Genomic DNA, 16145 nt, shown 5'->3' on the forward strand with positions numbered 1-16145 from the left:
GTAAGTGTGGTGTAATATCAGTGGCCCAAAGCCATTTAACCCCTCAAAAACACCAGTTACTTATTCAAATCTGTGAAATTTGGCTGTGTGCCCACTTTGATGCCAGTTCTGATGCCTAGAACCTATTTGGGCCAGGCTGGAGTGATCTGAATTTAATGTGTGGCATCACTAGGTATGTCAATGTGTTGTTAGATCAGTGGCCCAAAGCCACTTAACCCCTCAAAATCACCAGTTACTTATTCAAATCTGTGAAAATTGGCTGTGTGCCCACTTTGATGCCAGTTCTGATGCCCAGAACCTGTTTGGGCCAGACTGAAGTGATCTGAATTTGATGTGTGGCATCACTAGGTATGTAAACTTGTTGTGAGGTCAGTGGCCCAAAGCCATTTAACCCCTCAAAAACATCAGTTACTTATTCAAATCTGTGAAAACTGGCCATTTGCCCACTTTGATGCCAGTTATGATGCCCAGAACCTGTTTGGGCCAGGCTGGAGTGATCTGAATTTGATGTGGGACATCACAAGGTATTAAAATGTGTTGTGAGATCAGTGGCCCAAAGCCATTTAACCCCTCAAAAACACCAGTTACTTATTCAAATCTGTGAAAACTGGCCATTTGCCCACTTTGATGCCAGTTCTGATGCCCAGAACCTGTTTGGGACAGACTGGAGTGATCTGAATTTGATGTGTGGCATCACTAGGTATGTAAACTTGTTGTGAGATCAGTGGCCCAAAGCCAATTAACCCCTCAAAAACATCAGTTACTTATTCAAATCTGTGAAAACTGGCCATTTGCCCATTTTGATGCCAGTTCTGATGCCCAGAACCTGTTTGGGCCAGGCTTGAGTGATCTGAATTTAATGTGTGGTATCACTAGGTATGTAAGTGTCGTGTGAGATCAGTGGTTCAAAGCCATTTAACCCCTCTAAAACATCAGTTACTTATTCAAATCTGTGAAATTTGGCTGTGTGCCCACTTTGATGCCAGTTCTGATGCCCAGAACCTGTTTGGGCCAGGATGTAGGGATCTACTATTGATGTGTGCCATCACTAGGTATGTGAATGTGTTGTGAGATCAGTGGCCCAAAGCCATTTAACCCCTCAAAAACACAAGTTACTTATTCAAATCTGTGAAAATTGGCCATTTGCCCACTTTGATGCCAGTTCTGATGCCCAGAACCTGTTTGGGCCAGACTGGAGTGATCTGAATTTGATGTGTGGCATCACTAGGTATGTAAACTTGTTGTGAGGTCAGTGGCCCAAAGCCATTTAACCCCTCAAAAACATCAGTTACTTATTCAAATCTGTGAAAACTGGCCATTTGCCCACTTTGATGCCAGTTCTGATGCCCAGGACCTGTTTGGGCCAGGCTGGACTGATCTTATGTTTATGTGTGGCATCACTAGGTATGTAAATGTTTTGTGAGATCAGTGGCCCAAAGCCATTTAACCCCTCAAAAACACCAGTTACTTATTCAAATCTGTGAAAACTGGCCATTTGCACACTTTGATGCCAGTTCTGATGCCCAGAACCTGTTTGGGCCAGGCTGGAATGATCTGAATTTGATGTGTGGCATCACTAGGTATGTAAATGTGGTGTGAGATCAGTGGCCAAAGCCATTTAACCCCTCAAAAACACCAGTTACTTATTCAAATCTGTAAAACTGGCCATTTGCCCACTTTGATGCCAGTTCTGATGCCCAGAACCTGTTTGGGCCAGGCTGGAATGATCTGATATTGATATGTGGCATCACTAGGTATGTAAATATTTTGTGAGATCAGTGGCCCAATGCCATTTAACCCCTCAAAAACACCAGTTACTTATTCAAATCTGTGAAATTTGGCTGTGTGCCCACTTTGATGCCAGTTCTGATGCCCAGAACCTGTTTGGGCCAGGATGGAGGGATCTACTATTGATGTGTGCCATCACTAGGTATGTGAATGTGTTGTGAGATCAGTGGCCCAAAGCCATTTAACCCCTCAAAAACACAAGTTACTTATTCAAATCTGTGAAAACTGGCCATTTGCCCAATTTGATGCCAGTTCTGATGCCCAGAACCTGTTTGGGCCAGGCTGAACTGATCTGATATTGATGTGTGGCTTCACTAGGTATCTAAATTTGGTGTGCGATCAGTGGCCCAAAGCGATTTAACCCCTTAAAAACACCAGTTACTTATTCAAATCTTTGAAAATTGGCTGTGTGCCCAATTTGATGCCAGTTCTGATGCCCAGAACCTGTTTGGGCCAGGATGCACTCATCTGATATTAATGTGTGGCATCATTAGGTATGTAAATGTGTTGTGAGATCAGTGGCCCAAAGCCATTTAACCCCTCAAAAACACCAGTTACTTATTCAAATCTGTGAAAACTGGCCATTTGCCCACTTTGATGCCAGTTCTGATGCCCAGAACCTGTTTAAGCCAGGCTGGAGTGATCTGAATTTGATGTGTGGCATCACTAGGTATGTAAATGTGGTGTGAGTTCAGTGGCCCAAAGCCATTTAACCCCTCAAAAACACCAGTTACTTACTCAAATCTGTAAAAGTGGCCATTTGCCCAATTTGATGCCAGTTCTGATGCCCAGAACCTGTTTGGGCCAGGCTGGAGTGATCTGATATTGATGTGTGGCATCACTAGGTATTTAAGTGTGGTGTGAGATCAGTGGCCCAAAGCCATTTAACCCCTCAAAAACAACAGTTACTTATTCAAATCTGTGAAGTTTGGCTGTGTGCCCACTTTGATGCCAGTTCTGATGCCCAGAACCTGTTTGGGCCAGGCTGGACTGATCTGATATTGGTGTGTGGCATCACACGGTATGTAAATGTGGTGTGAGATCCGTGGCCCAAAGCCATTTAACCCCTCAAAAACATCAGTTACTTATTCAAATCTGTGAAAACTGGCCATTTGCCCAATTTGATGCCAGTTCTGATGCCCAGAATCTGTTTGGGCCAGGCTGGAGTGATCTGAATTTAATGTGTGGCATCACTAGGTATGTGAATGTGTTGTGAGATCAGTGGCCCAAAGCCATTTAACCCCTCAAAAACACCAGTTACTTATTCAAATCTGTGAAAATTGGCTGTGTGCCCACTTTGATGCCAGTTCTGATGCCCAGAACCTGTTTGGGCCAGGCTGAAGTGATTTGAATTTGATGTGTGGCATCACTAGGTACGTAAATGTGGTGCAAGATCAGTGGCCCAAAGCCATTTAACCCCTCAAAAACACCAGTTACTTATTCAAATCTGTGAAAATTGGCTGTGTGCCCACTTTGATGCCAGTTCTGATGCCCAGAACCTGTTTGGGCCAAGCTGGAGTGATCTGAATTTGATGTGTGGCATCACTAAGTATGTAAATGTGTTGTGAGTAGAGATGAGCGAACCGGTCCCGGTTAGGCTCGAGGTCGGTTCGCCGAACGGAGGTCCCGTTCGAGTTCGGCTCGTCGAACGTTCGACGAACCGAACTCGAGCCAATAGGAAACAATGGCAGGCAATCACAAACACAGAAAAACACCTAGAAAACACCCTCAAAGGTGTCCAAAAGGTCACAAACAACTCACAACACATGGGAAAGTGACAAGGACATATACTCATGTGAAAACAAAAGAGCTGGACAAGGAAAAAGAGGAGGAGACACAGATATATGAGTATATGCAAGGAAACATCGATTCCATTATTGTGCAACTTGAGCCCTGCTCATTTTAGGCTTCCAATCTTGATAAATTGCCTGAGCTCGCCACGTACGCCTTGGGGATCTTGTCGTGTCCTGCAGCCAGCGTTCTCTCGGAAACTGTCTTCAGTGCTGCTGGGGGTCTGCTGGCAGATAAGCACACATGTCTGTCCACTGACAATGTGGACATGGCTCTCAGAGGACTTTTCTTCCCCTGGGTCAGCCAGGGGACGGGAAAGGCACGCGTATTTTTGAGAGTGCTTCATGCAAAGCATCTTTTTCTTTTTCAAAAGGGGGCTCAACCGATGCCAGTCAAGTGGGGTGTGTGTGGCCCAGTTAGTGGCAACGAGGGAGACTGTGGTTGGAGTCCCCTCGCTGTGTCTCTAAAAGAACCAAGATGAACAAGTCATGGCTCTCAGAGGACTTTTCTTCCCCTGGGTCAGCCAGGGGACGGGAAAGGCACGCGTATTTTCGAGAGTGCTTCATGCAAAGCATCTTTTTCTTTTTCAAAAGGGGGCTCAACCGATGCCAGTCAAGTGGGGTGTGTGTGGCCCAGTTAGTGGCAATGAGGGAGACTGTGGTTGGAGTCCCCTCGCTGTGTCTCTAAAAGAACCAAGATGAACAAGTCATGGCTCTCAGAGGACTTTTCTTCCCCTGGGTCAGCCAGGGGACGGGAAAGGCACGCGTATTTTTGAGAGTGCTTCATGCAAAGCATCTTTTTCTTTTTCAAAAGGGGGCTCAACCGATGCCAGTCAAGTGGGGTGTGTGTGGCCCAGTTAGTGGCAACGAGGGAGACTGTGGTTGGAGTCCCCTCGCTGTGTTTCTAAAAGAACCAAGATGAACAAGTCATGGCTCTGAGGACTTTTCTTCCCCTGGGTCAGCCAGGGGACGGGAAAGGCACGCGTATTTTTGAGAGTGCTTCATGCAAAGCATCTTTTTCATTTTGAAAAGGGGCATCAACTGATGTCAGTCAAGTGGGGTGTGTGTGGCCCAATTAGTGGCAACGAGGGAGACTGTGGTTGGAGTCCCCTCGCTGTGTTTCTAAAAGAACCAAAATGAACAAATCATGGCTCTCAGATGACTTTTCTTCCCCTGGGTCAGCCAGGGGACGGGAAAGGCACGCGTATTTTTGAGAGTGCTTCATGCAAAGCATCTTTTTCTTTTTCAAAAGGGGGCTCAACCGATGCCAGTCAAGTGGGGTGTGTGTGGCCCAGTTAGTGGCAACGAGGGAGACTGTGGTTGGAGTCCCCTCGCTGTGTTTCTAAAAGAACCAAGATGAACAAGTCATGGCTCTGAGGACTTTTCTTCCCCTGGGTCAGCCAGGGGACGGGAAAGGCACGCGTATTTTTGAGAGTGCTTCATGCAAAGCATCTTTTTCTTTTTCAAAAGGGGGCTCAACCGATGCCAGTCAAGTGGGGTGTGTGTGGCCCAGTTAGTGGCAACGAGGGAGACTGTGGTTGGAGTCCCCTCGCTGTGTTTCTAAAAGAACCAAGATGAACAAGTCATGGCTCTGAGGACTTTTCTTCCCCTGGGTCAGCCAGGGGACGGGAAAGGCACGCGTATTTTTGAGAGTGCTTCATGCAAAGCATCTTTTTCATTTTGAAAAGGGGCATCAACTGATGTCAGTCAAGTGGGGTGTGTTTGGCCCAATTAGTGGCAACGAGGGAGACTGTGGTTGGAGTCCCTTCGCTGTGTTTCTAAAAGAACCAAAATGAACAAATCATGGCTCTCAGATGACTTTTCTTCCCCTGGGTCAGCCAGGGGACGGGAAAGGCACGCGTATTTTTGAGAGTGCTTCATGCAAAGCATCTTTTTCTTTTTCAAAAGGGGGCTCAACCGATGCCAGTCAAGTGGGGTGTGTGTGGCCCAGTTAGTGGCAACGAGGGAGACTGTGGTTGGAGTCCCCTCGCTGTGTTTCTAAAAGAACCAAGATGAACAAGTCATGGCTCTGAGGACTTTTCTTCCCCTGGGTCAGCCAGGGGACGGGAAAGGCACGCGTATTTTTGAGAGTGCTTCATGCAAAGCATCTTTTTCTTTTTCAAAAGGGGGCTCAACCGATGCCAGTCAAGTGGGGTGTGTGTGGCCCAGTTAGTGGCAACGAGGGAGACTGTGGTTGGAGTCCCCTCGCTGTGTTTCTAAAGGAACCAAGATGAACAAGTCATGGCTCTGAGGACGTTTCTTCCCCTGGGTCAGCCAGGGGATGGGAAAGGCACGCGTATTTTTGAGAGTGCTTCATGCAAAGCATCTTTTTCATTTTGAAGGGGCATCAACTGATGTCAGTCAAGTGGGGTGTGTGTGGCCCAATTAGTGGCAACGAGGGAGACTGTGGTTGGAGTCCCCTCGCTGTGTTTCTAAAAGAACCAAAATGAACAAATCATGGCTCTCAGATGACTTTTCTTCCCCTGGGTCAGCCAGGGGACGGGAAAGGCACGCGTATTTTTGAGAGTGCTTCATGCAAAGCATCTTTTTCTTTTTCAAAAGGGGGCTCAACCGATGCCAGTCAAGTGGGGTGTGTGTGGCCCAGTTAGTGGCATCGAGGGAGACTGTGGTTGGAGTCCCCTCGCTGTGTTTCTAAAAGAACCAAGATGAACAAGTCATGGCTCTGAGGACTTTTCTTCCCCTGGGTCAGCCAGGGGACGGGAAAGGCACGCGTATTTTTGAGAGTGCTTCATGCAAAGCATCTTTTTCATTTTGAAAAGGGGCATCAACTGATGTCAGTCAAGTGGGGTGTGTGTGGCCCAATTTGTGGCAACGAGGGAGACTGTGGTTGGAGTCCCCTCGCTGTGTTTCTAAAAGAACCAAAATGAACAAATCATGGCTCTCAGATGACTTTTCTTCCCCTGGGTCAGCCAGGGGACGGGAAAGGCACGCGTATTTTTGAGAGTGCTTCATGCAAAGCATCTTTTTCTTTTTCAAAAGGGGGCTCAACCGATGCCAGTCAAGTGGGGTGTGTGTGGCCCAGTTAGTGGCAACGAGGGAGACTGTGGTTTGAGTCCCCTCGCTGTGTTTCTAAAAGAACCAAGATGAACAAGTCATGGCTCTGAGGACTTTTCTTCCCCTGGGTCAGCCAGGGGACGGGAAAGGCACGCGTATTTTTGAGAGTGCTTCATGCAAAGCATCTTTTTCATTTTGAAAAGGGGCATCAACTGATGTCAGTCAAGTGGGGTGTGTGTGGCCCAATTAGTGGCAACGAGGGAGACTGTGGTTGGAGTCCCCTCGCTGTGTTTCTAAAAGAACCAAAATGAACAAATCATGGCTCTCAGATGACTTTTCTTCCCCTGGGTCAGCCAGGGGACGGGAAAGGCACGCGTATTTTTGAGAGTGCTTCATGCAAAGCATCTTTTTCTTTTTCAAAAGGGGGCTCAACCGATGCCAGTCAAGTGGGGTGTGTGTGGCCCAGTTAGTGGCAACGAGGGAGACTGTGGTTGGAGTCCCCTCGCTGTGTTTCTAAAAGAACCAAGATGAACAAGTCATGGCTCTGAGGACTTTTCTTCCCCTGGGTCAGCCAGGGGACGGGAAAGGCACACGTATTTTTGAGAGTGCTTCATGCAAAGCATCTTTTTCATTTTGAAAAGGGGCATCAACTGATGTCAGTCAAGTGGGGTGTGTGTGGCCCAATTAGTGGCAACGAGGGAGACTGTGGTTGGAGTCCCCTCGCTGTGTTTCTAAAAGAACCAAAATGAACAAATCATGGCTCTCAGATGACTTTTCTTCCCCTGGGTCAGCCAGGGGACGGGAAAGGCACGCGTATTTTTGAGAGTGCTTCATGCAAAGCATCTTTTTCTTTTTCAAAAGGGGGCTCAACCGATGCCAGTCAAGTGGGGTGTGTGTGGCCCAGTTAGTGGCAACGAGGGAGACTGTGGTTGGAGTCCCCTTGCTGTGTTTCTAAAAGAACCAAGATGAACAAGTCATGGCTCTGAGGACTTTTCTTCCCCTGGGTCAGCCAGGGGACGGGAAAGGCACGCGTATTTTTGAGAGTGCTTCATGCAAAGCATCTTTTTCTTTTTCAAAAGGGGGCTCAACCGATGCCAGTCAAGTGGGGTGTGTGTGGCCCAGTTAGTGGCAACGAGGGAGACTGTGGTTGGAGTCCCCTCGCTGTGTTTCTAAAAGAACCAAGATGAACAAGTCATGGCTCTGAGGACTTTTCTTCCCCTGGGTCAGCCAGGGGACGGGAAAGGCACGCGTATTTTTGAGAATGCTTCATGCAAAGCATCTTTTTCATTTTGAAAAGGGGCATCAACTGATGTCAGTCAAGTGGGGTGTGTTTGGCCCAATTAGTGGCAACGAGGGAGACTGTGGTTGGAGTCCCTTCGCTGTGTTTCTAAAAGAACCAAAATGAACAAATCATGGCTCTCAGATGACTTTTCTTCCCCTGGGTCAGCCAGGGGACGGGAAAGGCACGCGTATTTTTGAGAGTGCTTCATGCAAAGCATCTTTTTCTTTTTCAAAAGGGGGCTCAACCGATGCCAGTCAAGTGGGGTGTGTGTGGCCCAGTTAGTGGCAACGAGGGAGACTGTGGTTGGAGTCCCCTCGCTGTGTTTCTAAAAGAACCAAGATGAACAAGTCATGGCTCTGAGGACTTTTCTTCCCCTGGGTCAGCCAGGGGACGGGAAAGGCACGCGTATTTTTGAGAGTGCTTCATGCAAAGCATCTTTTTCTTTTTCAAAAGGGGGCTCAACCGATGCCAGTCAAGTGGGGTGTGTGTGGCCCAGTTAGTGGCAACGAGGGAGACTGTGGTTGGAGTCCCCTCGCTGTGTTTCTAAAGGAACCAAGATGAACAAGTCATGGCTCTGAGGACGTTTCTTCCCCTGGGTCAGCCAGGGGATGGGAAAGGCACGCGTATTTTTGAGAGTGCTTCATGCAAAGCATCTTTTTCATTTTGAAGGGGCATCAACTGATGTCAGTCAAGTGGGGTGTGTGTGGCCCAATTAGTGGCAACGAGGGAGACTGTGGTTGGAGTCCCCTCGCTGTGTTTCTAAAAGAACCAAAATGAACAAATCATGGCTCTCAGATGACTTTTCTTCCCCTGGGTCAGCCAGGGGACGGGAAAGGCACGCGTATTTTTGAGAGTGCTTCATGCAAAGCATCTTTTTCTTTTTCAAAAGGGGGCTCAACCGATGCCAGTCAAGTGGGGTGTGTGTGGCCCAGTTAGTGGCATCGAGGGAGACTGTGGTTGGAGTCCCCTCGCTGTGTTTCTAAAAGAACCAAGATGAACAAGTCATGGCTCTGAGGACTTTTCTTCCCCTGGGTCAGCCAGGGGACGGGAAAGGCACGCGTATTTTTGAGAGTGCTTCATGCAAAGCATCTTTTTCATTTTGAAAAGGGGCATCAACTGATGTCAGTCAAGTGGGGTGTGTGTGGCCCAATTTGTGGCAACGAGGGAGACTGTGGTTGGAGTCCCCTCGCTGTGTTTCTAAAAGAACCAAAATGAACAAATCATGGCTCTCAGATGACTTTTCTTCCCCTGGGTCAGCCAGGGGACGGGAAAGGCACGCGTATTTTTGAGAGTGCTTCATGCAAAGCATCTTTTTCTTTTTCAAAAGGGGGCTCAACCGATGCCAGTCAAGTGGGGTGTGTGTGGCCCAGTTAGTGGCAACGAGGGAGACTGTGGTTTGAGTCCCCTCGCTGTGTTTCTAAAAGAACCAAGATGAACAAGTCATGGCTCTGAGGACTTTTCTTCCCCTGGGTCAGCCAGGGGACGGGAAAGGCACGCGTATTTTTGAGAGTGCTTCATGCAAAGCATCTTTTTCATTTTGAAAAGGGGCATCAACTGATGTCAGTCAAGTGGGGTGTGTGTGGCCCAATTAGTGGCAACGAGGGAGACTGTGGTTGGAGTCCCCTCGCTGTGTTTCTAAAAGAACCAAAATGAACAAATCATGGCTCTCAGATGACTTTTCTTCCCCTGGGTCAGCCAGGGGACGGGAAAGGCACGCGTATTTTTGAGAGTGCTTCATGCAAAGCATCTTTTTCTTTTTCAAAAGGGGGCTCAACCGATGCCAGTCAAGTGGGGTGTGTGTGGCCCAGTTAGTGGCAACAAGGGAGACTGTGGTTGGAGTCCCCTCGCTGTGTTTCTAAAAGAACCAAGATGAACAAGTCATGGCTCTGAGGACTTTTCTTCCCCTGGGTCAGCCAGGGGACGGGAAAGGCACACGTATTTTTGAGAGTGCTTCATGCAAAGCATCTTTTTCATTTTGAAAAGGGGCATCAACTGATGTCAGTCAAGTGGGGTGTGTGTGGCCCAATTAGTGGCAACGAGGGAGACTGTGGTTGGAGTCCCCTCGCTGTGTTTCTAAAAGAACCAAAATGAACAAATCATGGCTCTCAGATGACTTTTCTTCCCCTGGGTCAGCCAGGGGACGGGAAAGGCACGCGTATTTTTGAGAGTGCTTCATGCAAAGCATCTTTTTCTTTTTCAAAAGGGGGCTCAACCGATGCCAGTCAAGTGGGGTGTGTGTGGCCCAGTTAGTGGCAACGAGGGAGACTGTGGTTGGAGTCCCCTTGCTGTGTTTCTAAAAGAACCAAGATGAACAAGTCATGGCTCTGAGGACTTTTCTTCCCCTGGGTCAGCCAGGGGACGGGAAAGGCACGCGTATTTTTGAGAGTGCTTCATGCAAAGCATCTTTTTCTTTTTCAAAAGGGGGCTCAACCGATGCCAGTCAAGTGGGGTGTGTGTGGCCCAGTTAGTGGCAACGAGGGAGACTGTGGTTGGAGTCCCCTCGCTGTGTTTCTAAAAGAACCAAAATGAACAAGTCATGGCTCTGAGGACTTTTCTTCCCCTGGGTCAGCCAGGGGACGGGAAAGGCACGCGTATTTTTGAGAGTGCTTCATGCAAAGCATCTTTTTCATTTTGAAAAGGGGCATCAACTGATGTCAGTCAAGTGGGGTGTGTGTGGCCCAATTAGTGGCAACGAGGGAGACTGTGGTTGGAGTCCCCTCGCTGTGTTTCTAAAAGAACCAAAATGAACAAATCATGGCTCTCAGATGACTTTTCTTCCCCTGGGTCAGCCAGGGGACGGGAAAGGCACGCGTATTTTTGAGAGTGCTTCATGCAAAGCATCTTTTTCTTTTTCAAAAGGGGGCTCAACCGATGCCAGTCAAGTGGGGTGTGTGTGGCCCAGTTAGTGGAAACGAGGGAGACTGTGGTTGGAGTCCCCTCGCTGTGTTTTACATGCTTTTAGAAGGGCATGACATGGCTTGGAGGTTTACTTTCATCATCTGCAAACTGTTGGCTACCAAAATGCTGCCTTTCCAACAACTGTGGTTATAGACAATGAGGAACATACTGATGAAGATGAGACGCAGATACCAGATTGGGATGACAACTTAAATATTCGGTCAGGGCAAGAAGAGGCTCGGTCTGAGGTGGAGGGGAGTGCAAACACAACAATTGATGATGAAGTTCTAGATCCCACCTACTGTCAACCCACAGTCAGACACTCGAGGAGGTCAACAGAGTCGGTGGAGGAGGATGCAACCGACGTCGAAGTAACCTTGCGCCTTCCTGGACACAGTCGGAGCACTGGTAGTACGTCTACAACTGCATCCTCAGCCACCACTCTGCCTCTGAGCATTATTCGGGGTGGATCAACAGGTCGCATGGCCTCTAAGCCTTGCCTAGCCTGGTCCTTCTTTGACATAAAAAAAGATCGACCAAATTATGTGATCTGTAACATTTGGCATGGTTATCTTACTAGAGGTCAAAACCTCAGCAGTTTGACAACTTCTTCCATGAATCGTCACATGAATAAATATCATATGGCCTGGTGGGAAGCTCACCGTGCTGCAATGCGGCCTAGCGGAGCCAACCATCCACCGCCTGCCCCTTCCAGTGCATCCGCGCGCTCGTCATCTTCTAGGACTGTGGGGACAGCTGTCACACCTGTTTTTCCACCCACAACTTCCACCACTGTAACCGCAACAGGCAGTTTGCTTGGTAGGTCGTCAGTTGGTTTGGAAGGGGAAACAAGTGATTGTGTACAGCTCTCTCAAACATCGATAGCACCAACGTTGGATGAAGGCAACATCATGTCTCCGCCTGCACTTTCCTCACAAACCTGCATTTTTCCAGGGACACCCTACTCAACACCGTCTACACACAGCAGCCAGATCTCTGTCCCTCAGATGTGGTCAAATAAAAGGCCACTTCCTGCGACCCATGACAAAGCTAAGAGGTTGACTCTATCCCTCTGTAAGCTGTTGGCTACCGAAATGCTGCCTTTCCGCCTAGTGGACACACAGGATTTTAGAGACCTTATGTCTGTCGCTGTGCCCCAGTACCAGATGCCTAGTCGCCACTACTTCTCTAAGAAAGGTGTGCCCGCGCTACACCAGCATGTCACACACAACATCACCGCTTCCTTGAGAATCTCTGTGTGTGAACGGGTGCATTTCACCACCGATACTTGGACCAGTAAGCATGGACAGGGACGTTACATGTCGCTGACTGGCCACTGGGTAACTATGGTGATAGATGGTGAAGGGTCTGCTGCACAAGTCTTGCCGTCCCCACGACTTGTGTGTCAATCCTCTGTCTGTCCAAGTTCCGCCACTGCTTCCGCATCCTCCACCTCATCTGGGTCCTCCACCTCCGCCCCAAGCCTGCCTGGTCAGGCCACCAGCGTTCTCACTGCGCAGAAGGAATCACGCACCCCTCATTACTATGCTGGCAGCAGAGCGCAACGGCATCAGGCGGTCTTTAGCTTGACATGTCTTGGGAATAAGAGTCACACAGCTGAGGAGTTGTGGTCAGCTCTGCGGTCCGAGTTTAATAAATGGTTGTCTCCACTCAACCTGCAGCCTGGTAAGGCCGTGTGCGACAATGCTGCAAACCTGGGTGCGGCCCTTCGCCTGGGCAAGGTGACACACGTACCTTGTATGGCTCACGTGTTGAACCTTGTCGTCCAGCAATTTTTAACACACTATCCCGGCCTAGATGGCCTTCTGAACAGGGCACGAAAACTGTCTGCTCACTTCCGCCGTTCAAGCGCCGCAGCTGAGCGACTTGCATCGCTCCAGAAGTCTTTCGGCTTGCCGGTTCATCGCCTGAAATGCGATGTGGCGACACGCTGGAATTCAACTCTCCACATGTTACAGCGACTGTGGCAGCACCGCCGAGCCCTGGTGCAATATGTCATGACGTATAGCCTGGGCCAACGAGATGCAGAGGTGGGGCAGATCACCCTGATGGAGTGGTCTCAGATCAAGGACCTAGGCACCCTTCTGCACAGTTTCGACATGGCGACGAATATGTTTAGCGCTGACAATGCCATTATCAGCATGACGATTCCAGTCATTTACATGCTGGAGCACACGCTAAACACTATTCGGAGTCAGGGGGTGGGACAACAGGAAGGGGAGGAACTACAGGAGGATTCATATGCGCAAGACACAACAACATCACCAAGGTCCAGACGTTCATCATCACCAACGCGGCAAGCATGGGACCATGGGGGACAGGGATCAACAAGGGCGCATGGTAGCAGCCGAAATGTTGAGCAAGGTGCAGGAGAACATGAAGAAATGGAGGACGAACTGTCCATGGACATGGAAGACTCAGCGGATGAGGGAGACCTTGGTCAAATTTCAGTTGAAAGAGGTTGGGGGGAGATGTCAGAGGAAGAAAGAACGGTTAGCACCTCTATGCCACAAACACAGCGTGGACATGGTCCGCATGGCTGCGCAAGACACATGAGTGCCTTCTTGTTGCACTACCTCCAACATGACCCTCGTATTGTCAAAATTAGAAGTGATGATGACTACTGGCTTGCCACACTATTAGATCCCTGGTACAAGTCCAAATTTTGTGACATAATTCCAGCCATAGAAAGGGACGCACTTATGCAGGAGTATCAGCAGAAGCTGTTACTCGATCTTAGATCCGCTTTTCCACCAAACAACCGTGCAGGTGCAGGGAGGGAATCTCCCAGTTGTAACTTGACAAACATGGGACGGTCTCGTCATCTTCAACAGTCTACACGTACCAGTAGGACCGTATCTGGTGCTGGTAACAGCAATTTAATGGAATCTTTTCATAATTTTTTTAGACCCTCCTTTGCAAGGCCACCAGAGACAACAAGTCTGACACATAGTCAACGGCTGGAGAGGATGATACAGGAGTATCTACAAATGAACATCGATGCCATGACTTTGCAAATAGAGCCTTGCTCATTTTGGGCTTCAAATCTAGAAAAATGGCCAGAGCTATCCAGTTACGCCTTGGAGATTTTGTCGTGTACAGCTGCCAGCGTTGTCTCTGAACGTGTCTTCAGTGCTGCTGGGTGTGTGCTGACAGATAAGCGCACGCGTCTGTCCAGTGACAATGTGGACAGACTGACGTTCATCAAAATGAACAAGTCATGGATCCAGAAGGAATTTACAACCCCTGTGTCATCCTGGGGAGAGTAAATGCTTGTGGATTTGGAATGTGCTTGATGCAAATCTAGCTGTGAAGTGTACAACTATGGCACAACTGCTGCCACTGAATGGGTGGGTGTGTGTGGGGCACAATTTTTGGAAAAAAGGGAGTCTCCGCTTTGAGTAACCCTTGCTTACATTGTTTTTAAAAGGAGCCAAGATGACCAAGTCATGGTTCAGCAAAGACTTTATCTACCTACCCCGGTGTCATGCTGGGGACGGTTAATTATGGCGTATTTTTGAATGTGCTTGATGCAAATCAAAACATCCTGTTTGCAACTAGGGCACAAGTGCTGCCACTGATGGGGTGTCTGTGTGCCCAATTTTTGGAAAAAAGGTAGACTCCGCTTGGAGTAACCCTTGCTTGCTGTGTTTTTTAAAAATGATGCAAGATGAACAGATCTGAAGGCAAGATGAAGGCAACATCATGTCTCCGCCTGCACTTTCCTCACAAACCTGCATTTTTCCAGGGACACCCTACTCAACACCGTCTACAGACAGCAGCCAGATCTCTGTCCCTCAGATGTGGTCAAATAAAAGGCCACTTACTGCGACCCATGACAAAGCTAAGTGGTTGACTCTATCCCTCTGTAAGCTGTTGGCTACCGAAATGCTGCCTTTACGCCTAGTGGACACACAGGATTTTACAGACCTTATGTCTGTCGCTGTGCCCCAGTACCAGATGCCCAATCACCACTGCTTCTCCAAGAAAAGCATGCCCGCGCTACACCAGCATGTCGCACACAACATCACCACTTCCTTGAGAAAATCTGTGTGCGACAGGGTGCATTTCAACACAGATACTTGGACCAGTAAGCATAGACAGGGTCATTACATGTCACTGATTGGGCACTGGCAAACTATGGTGAGAGATGGAGAAGGGTCTGCTGTACAAGTCTTGCCGTCCCCACGAGTTGTTTCAATCCTTCTTCTGTATGTAGAAATTAATACACTGCTTCTGCCTCTTCAACCTCGTGTGGGTCCTCCACCTTGGCGCAAACCCTGTGTGGTCAGGCCACCCTTCCTTGCAACTGCGCACAAGGACTACCACACACCTCCTTACTATGCTGGCAGCAGAGCTCAATGCCATCAGGCGGTCAAAGTTTTACTTTGAAATGTATGGGAAATGTGAGTCACACCGCTATTCCAGAGAATAGTAGTCAGGCAGGGTCAAAACATTAATTGAGGAACAGGAACACAATGGGACGGCCAGGACTTAATCAGAAAACAAGCAGAGGTGAAATGCGGATCGGCCAACAAGGTACATAAACAGCAAGCAGGAAAAGTAGTCAGGTAACAAGCACACAAAATCATAAAACTGAACTGGGGGTAAAATTAACCAGAGGTTCATAGCTATGTCTGGCAGTGGTCTGCAGACAGGATGGGCATAAAAAAGGGTGTGGTGTCTTCCCATTGGTTGTAGCTGAATGATGGTATTTCATCTGTGAGATACCCACCAGCTACATTCAGCCAGAGATTCTGCATCTGTCAAGGTAATGCAGCCCAGTGGGTGAGCATAACCTGCGTCCACCTGCGCCGCTGGCATCGACTACTCTCCCATCATCAGCACTATTCATGAAAGGAACACGTTGTCACCTGGCGACCGGAGTACAAATTGACGGAGCGGACTCCGTTGGTGACTTAACAGCCGTGTGCGGCAATGATGCAAACCTGGCTGCGGGCCATCCTCAGGGCAATGTGACACACGTGCCTTGTATGGCTCACGTGTTGAACCGAATTCTCCAGCAATTTTTAAAACACCATCACGGCCTACATGGCCTTGTGCAGCGTGCACGCTCGCTATGTGCTCACTTCCATCGTGCGCACACAGCAGCTCAACAACTTTCATCACTCCGGAAGTCTTAGGGTCTGGCAGTTAAACGCCGGAAATGCGATGTTCCGACACGCAGGAATTGGAATCTGCACATGTTGCAGCGTGTGTGGCAGCACCGCAGAGCCCTGCTGAAATACGGTATGACATATATCCTGGGATAACTTGATCAAGAGGTGGTGCAGATCACGCTGCTGGAGTGGTGTCAGATCAAGGACCTATGCACCCTGCTACACAGTTCA

This window comes from Anomaloglossus baeobatrachus, chromosome 2 (genome assembly GCF_048569485.1).
Source record: "Anomaloglossus baeobatrachus isolate aAnoBae1 chromosome 2, aAnoBae1.hap1, whole genome shotgun sequence".
In the NCBI taxonomy this organism is placed as follows: domain Eukaryota; kingdom Metazoa; phylum Chordata; class Amphibia; order Anura; family Aromobatidae; genus Anomaloglossus; species Anomaloglossus baeobatrachus.